The sequence below is a fragment of the Miniopterus natalensis genome, chromosome X, assembly GCF_054644295.1.
Source record: "Miniopterus natalensis isolate mMinNat1 chromosome X, mMinNat1.hap1, whole genome shotgun sequence".
In the NCBI taxonomy this organism is placed as follows: Eukaryota; Metazoa; Chordata; class Mammalia; order Chiroptera; family Miniopteridae; genus Miniopterus; species Miniopterus natalensis.
In genome coordinates, this window is record NC_142103.1 from 8,370,042 (window position 1) to 8,377,461 (window position 7,420).

The following is a 7,420-nucleotide window of genomic DNA, read 5'->3' on the forward strand; positions in this document are numbered from 1 at the left end:
AGCTCATAAGCAGTGAATGGGGGTATTTGAACCCAAGTATGTCTGGCTCCAAAGCTCTTGGCTGTGCTGTTTCTCCATTCCCCCGGCCCCAGCATAGGCTCAGTGTTAACCACTGAGTGTCTGTAGTGCTGCAACATCCTCCAACTCCTTCACACAGAGCCGCAGACATCTGCCACCAGCGCTTCTTTTTTGACATCCCTATCTTTCTACGGCCTCTGTGTTGCCTGGCAATCATATTCCAAAGTCCTTACTGTGGCACTGAACACCCTCCCTGAGTCTAACTTGATCTACGTCTTTTCTCCAAAAATTACCCTCCCTCATTTCATCCTCATTGACTGCACCGGCCATGCTCATTCTTTGCTTTAGCATCTTTACTCGTGCAATAATCCTCTACCTGGTACACATTTTACCCTCTTTATCTCTTTGTATTTACCCTCAAATACTTCCTTTGAGTATTTATTTATTTTTCCTGTTGTTTTTTCCCCAAACCTTCACCCATGACTCCACAGAGATGTGAGCCCTCTCTCAACATAAAACCCACTCCTTGAGTCTACACTTTGTCATTACATTTTCTAATTGTGTTGTGTGTCTCTCTTCTCCCCTACAACAAAGTAATGTACTACTTCTCCTCTGGTGCCTGGCACCATGTTGGGCACAGAATAGATAGCCAGAAGTTTGTGACCTGTTTTGACATGATTCTCTAAAGGGCCACGCTAATGGGGTTTCCCAAAGAGGAGGGCTTATGGGAAGGGATATGACTCACTCAAAAGCAACTACATTTTTCACAGCAATGATAGTATCTCAACAACATACAGAGCTGGCTGTTCAGAGAGCTGAAAGCACTGGATCAGGCCTCTCATTCAAGTGATTTGCTCTGTTTGTGCCATTAAGCAGTCCCTTCTTCTTTGTGGCATCCGGAACCAAAGGCCTGGCACAAGTGGGGGTGACAGGCACTTCTTTATTGACATGTCATCACCTACATAGGACTGCTCTGCCAACAAGAGGGCAATTTCTCCAGCCACTTTGCAAATGAGTGAATTATGGGTTTACTCAATCTTTCATGCTGCCAGGCTCAACATTTTGGTTTACTCCTCTAGTTACCCTTGGCATGGTTTCCATGCTGGGAAAGGCAGAGCTCTCCCAGGCTCACATTTCACTAGGGACTCTACAATTTACTTTACCTTAAACTTAAGATTTTCTTTGGTTCACAGGAACCTCTATCCCTACCCCTGCCCACCTGCCCAGGCCACTATTAGGGTCTTAGGCCTGCAGAGAGCACTGGAGTCCATGTCCACATGTTGGTCACTGTTTTCAAAACTTTTCCTAGTGAAATGTCATCATTTCGGGAAAGAAGTCTGTCAGTAAGTCATTTCAGGCAAAAATCAAATCCACAGCACTTCACACAAATAACAAACAGCCTGCAAAACACTTCAGTGGGACTCCAAGAACTGCCATTTGGAAGGGAGGCCAGGAAGTGAAGCATAAACATCTGGTGTTCTAAAGGGCTGGCCTGGGGGCTGTGTGCAGATGTGAAAAGCCATGGCCTGGCCTCTGAGTACCTTCTCTCTCTCTCTCTTTTTTTTTTTTTTTTTTTCAGAACTGATTTTTTGGCCACTGGGGCACTGAGTCACCCAGACCTCAACTAACACTGGAAATACTACTCAAACAGACTGACTATTTATCAACGTGATGGGCCATTTTCACTGACTATTTCCTTTGAGTATTTATTTATTTTTCCTGGTATCAAACTTTACTAATTTGAATTACCCAAAGTGCTAATTTGCTTAGTATTTCTTGGGATAACTGGTGCTTAGAGGTCCTTAAATCTTCAAATGGTTCCTTTTGTCACTCACTTTCCAATTCATGCTGGCTCCTTGGGCATTTTGCAGAAATATAGTCCAACACCTTTCTTTCCTAAAACTAGTTTGAAAACAAGTACTTTCATTCCTGGAGTGTCTCAAAAAAAAGATGTTAACAATAGTAATCTATTCTCGAAACACCTTTCATTGAAAGAGCACAGTGTGTTTCACAAATGTTAACTACTTAAATCTCCCAACACACCTGCATCCTGAATAAGAGCCATCCAGATAGCTCTCCCTGGGTGAAATGCAGTCCCAGCTAGAGTAAAATTTTCATGGGGAAGCTATAATTGCTAGAGTTGCAAGTTGATGGACAGGTTTTGGTTAACATCCAAAATTTTGCTAACACTGTAATGAGATCTTCATTGGAGGTCCCATTGGATCAAAATCTCTCCCCTTTTCCCACCTATTCGGAAAGATAATGCTTCTAGGCCTCTGTTTCTCAAGTGTAACCTATGGTCTGTAATGTGCCTTCACTTTACCACTGCCTAGTTTAAAATGCAAGAACAGGATGTGCTGATGTCTGGATGAGGATTCCAGCCAGCACAAAAAGCAGATAGAAGGTGGAGGCAAAAGCTAACTGAATTCATTCTGACTTCACTGCTAAAAATCCCCAAGGTGTCAACTAAGAGAATTGGGAGTACTCTATCACCGTTGTCACTACCCTGGGCAAAAAGGGATGCAGCTGGATCCCAAGACCTAAAGTAAGGTAAGGGAATATAGCCACAGGTATAAGAAGGAAGAAGTCACTAGAGGGGGTTACTGATGAGAAACCTAGCTGAAGGACGTGGCATCTGACATGGTCTCATTTCCCCTTCCCATCATTCAGTTAATAATACATTAGGAATTCCCGCAATCTGCTTTACTTACCCACCTAAAGGCACTTCCCCCACCACACACACCCCTTCAACAAAATGGCAAGGCTAGGGAAGCTCAGCATGAAGAGGATTGCTAGGGTGTTGGCCCCAGGGCAGTTGCTAGATTTGTTTGTTTTTGTTCGTTTGTTTTTACCATGGCTCTCCCTCCCTTGGAGAATCTTGACTTACCTGGCCTCCATAAAGACTCCAGTGCTACTATGCAATTGTATCTTTGCCTCTAATCACGAATGGCTCCCATTTACTACAATGACTGATTTAGCCTTACTACTTTTCACCCAGCCCCACTTCAGCCTCCCTCACACACTTAGCAGGATGCCTTGCCGATGTCCTTGCAGGAATACATGCCATCAAGTATGAACTTTTTACTTCCCTCACCTGTCTTCAGACATACTTGTATATGTGTGAGCGCATGCGCATGTGTGTGTGTGTATTTCTCAGCCTATTCTTTCTTCATTTTCCCCCAGTGTCAGCAAGGGTTGTTCCTTCTCATCTGCAGTGCTTTATTTTTTTAATTTTATTAAATGTATTGGGGTGACAGCGGTTAATATGAACATATAGGTTTCAGGTGTGGGTTTCTATGTTATAGGATCTGTATATTGCTCTGTGTGCCCACCACCCAAAGTCGTATCTTCTCCCGTCACCATATATTAAGACACCCTTCACCCCCTCACCCCTTTCCCTCTGGCAACCACCACACTGCTGTTTGTGTCCACAAGTTTCAGTTTTATATCCCACATATGAGTGAAATCATATGGTTCTTAGCTTTTTCTGCCCGACTTATTTCACTTGGCATAATATTCTCAAGGTCCACCCATGTTGTTGCAAATGGCAGTATTTCATCCTTTCTTATGGCTGAGTAGTATTCCACTGTGCACATGTCCCACATCTTCTTTATCCAGTCCTCTACCGCAGGATACTTTGGTTGTCTCCATGTCTTGGCCACCAAGAATAATGCTGCAACGAACACAGAGGTGCACATATCTTTGTGAATACATGTTTTCAAGTTTTTCGGGTGTAGACCCAGGAGAGGGATGCTGGGTCATATGGTTGCTTTATTCTTAATTTTTTGAGGAATTGCCAGACTGATTCCCATAGTGGTTATACCAATCTACATTGCCACCAGCAGTGAATAAGGGTTCCCTTTTCTCCACAACCTCTCCAACACTTGTTATTACATCTGCAGTGTTTTAATGCCAATTTCTCCCCACTTCTGAGTCCTTGCTACAGAGCTCATAATGTCTACTACCTATTTCTTCAACCTTTCTGTCTCTGCTTACTTCTACCCTCTGCTCTGCAACCTATAATTATGCTTAAGTCTCATTTTGGGGGAAGTCATCTTCTTCTACTTGCCCTTTAAATGGGGGGTTCCACAGTTTGCTGTTCTAAGCTTGTTCACAATCTCCTTATTGATCTCACGTACTACCATTGTTCAGATAACTCCCAAACACCAACTATCCTTCAAATAATATCCATAGTTCTCTCCCACCGTGTTCTTATGAGCTGCAGGTGCATATTTCCAAATGACTACTGGATATCCCATAGGCCTTTTAAACTCAGCATGTCCAGATTGAAGACATCTTTCCCACCTTCCACTCTCAATTTGTTTCTTTACCTGTTTTCTCTCTCTCAATTGATAACAGAATCCACCCAGACAACTGAGTCTAAAACTTCATAGTCACCATTGATAACTCTCTGATTTTCCACATTACATTGGATGCCTACCTACTCATTCTACTTCCTTAGTATCACCATCTGGTAATTCTATTCTTTCCTCCATATTTTATTTTATTTTTATTTAAAAGATATTTTATTGATTTTTTAGAGAGAGGAAGGGAGAGAGAAACATCAATGTGAGAGTGAAACATTGATCAGCTGCATCCTGCACGTCCCCTACCCAGGGTCAAGCGCACAACCCAGGCATGTGCCCTGACTAGGAATCAAACCAGCAACCTTTAGGTGCACGGGACAACGCCCGACCAAGTCACGCTGGCCGAGGCTTCTCTCCATATTTTAGTAGTCATTTATTTACGTCAATTCTATTTGCGTAACAATTCCAGGGTTTGTTCTTTATTCACCTCCCAATAGTGCTATTTTAATAATGTCCTAACTGGTCTCCTTGCTTCCTCTAGGTCCCTCCAATCTGTGTCCCATACTATAGACAGAGCAGACTACTCCTTCCTCTGGACTAATGTAGCACATTATCTCTCCTCTACTATAAGTTAACACTTATAATAGCACATATTATATGTTGTAATCTTCTATCTACATGTCAGTGAATCTCCCACAAGATTTAGAGCTGCTTGAGGGCAGGCTCACTCTTTAATTGGATTCATTTTTAACTCCGAGTAAATAAATGCAAGTGATTCTATTTGGTTGTATCTAATAGAAGGACAGCAAAAAATACTGTCACCACACCTATTAGAATGACTAAAATTTTGCCTGGCTGGGCGTGGCTCAGCGGTTGAGCGTCCACCTAGGATCCAGGCGATCGGGGTTCGATTCCCGGTCAGGGCACAGGCCCGGGTTGCGGGCTCGATCAATGACTCTCTCATCATTGATGTTTCTATCTCTCTCTCCCTCTCCTTTCCTCTCTCTGAAATCAATAAAGGTATTTTTTTTTTAAAAAAAAGACTAAAATTTTAAAAGGCAAATAAGACCAAGCAACTGGAATTTTATTACATTGCTAAGCAGAATATAAATTGGTACAAGCACAATGGAAAACTACTTGGAAGTAACATCGATAGAGAGATAGATGATTGATTGATAGAGATATCCTATGAACAAGCAAATTTCACTCTTAGATATATCCCCAACCTAAATGTTTATACACATGTACAAAAAAAACACACATATACAAGAACATGCATATAGCACTGTTCATAATAATCCCCAAATGGAAACAAAACAAATGCCATTAACAACAGAATGAATACTATACAGCACTGAGAAGGAAAGAACTATTTCTATAAAAACAACAACATGGAGCCCGGCCGGGCGTGGCTCAGCCATTGAGCATCAACCTAGGATCTAGGAGATCGAGGTTTGATTCCCGGTCAGGGCACATGCCTGGGTTCCGGGCTCGATCCCCAGTGGGGGGCATGCAGGAGGCAGCCGATCAATGACTCTCTCAGCATTGATGTTTCAACCCTCCCCTTCTCCCTTCCTCTCTCTGAAATCAATAAAGATATATTTAAAAAAAAAACCACCAAAAAACATGGAAAAATCTCACAAACATAATGTTGAATGAAAGAAGCCAGACACAAAAGAATATATACTCTAGAATTCCATTCATATAAAGTTGAAAGACAGGCAAAATAAATCCTTGGCTTTAGTTGTCAGGTTAGCGACTACCATTATAGGGGACTAAATCACTGGAAGGGGACATTAAGGGGGCATTTCCACTGCTGGTAATGTTGTTTCCTAATCTAGATAACAGCTACATAGGTGTGTTCAGATTATGAAAATTCATCAACCTGGCCCTTATGATTAATGTACTTTTTATGTATATATTATATACTTCATTAAAAAGTTTACTTTGACAAAAGAATTATCTTGAACAACATTACCTATCTTTTCAACTTTTAAGAGTTCCACTGTTTTTTGTCCTGACCGAGTAGCTCAGTTGGTTGGAGCATCATCCCGATACACTAAGGTTGTAGGTTTGATTCCCCATCAGGGCACATACAAGAATCAGCCAGTGAATGCTTAAATAAGTGGAACAACGAATTCTCTCTCTCTCTCTCTTTCTAAAAATCAATAAATAAAAAATTTTTAAAAAGAGAACATACTGAGTTTGAAGTCGGTGGCTGACAAAATTAGGTGGAGGATCCAGGTCTAAAGATCTAACCAAAGAGTCAGCATACTGGAAAAAAAATGGACAAGTAGGGAAGAGTAGTGAATACTTTAGGTCAAACCCATATAATGGGAGACTGATTCTAAAGAACAAGGAGTGAATTCTCATCAGGTAATTTGAATCTGAAGGAACTTATCCCCTGCTATAGTTGATAACACCTGAAAACTCAAATCAATACAGTAATTATTAGCTATACTCCAGTAACTCAGTTCCCCACTCCTCACCTCTTTCATATGCATTCAGTAGTGGTCCTGCAGAGCTATCTGTGTGGCCTGCCTAATCCACTGCAGACTCTAGGGCTGGTACTTCCTCCCATTAGAGTCAGCAGAAGAAAACAAGCCCTGTCATAAGTCCTCAGCTCCTTTCCAGGTATTTAGGGCTGAAAAAAGACACTGAACCCTCTCTACTCTATAATGCCAGCAAGTGCAGGGTCCTGAGGTCTTTCTGTGGCCCTCACCCTAAAAAATACCACCTCTCAGCACCATCCCCTTTTAGATCCAAGCTCTCATTTTTCAATCCTTCAGTAAGCTTTCCAACCCTTTATTCTTAAACCCAGAATAGCTCTTTTTCAGTGTTTATTATATATTGCTAAATTGGGTTGGGGGGAGAAGCTGGTTATAATATATTTTTAGTATGTTCTTGTTTTAGTTATAAGATATATATGCTTATATAAGTACATTTGGATATATATACATGAAAAAAAAAAACTTGAAGGAAATATACCAAAATGTTAACAGTATATATCCTTCAGAAATGAGATTATGTATAGTTTCATTTTCTTCTTTTTGTTTTTATGTTATATCATTTTAAATACACACACACACACACAC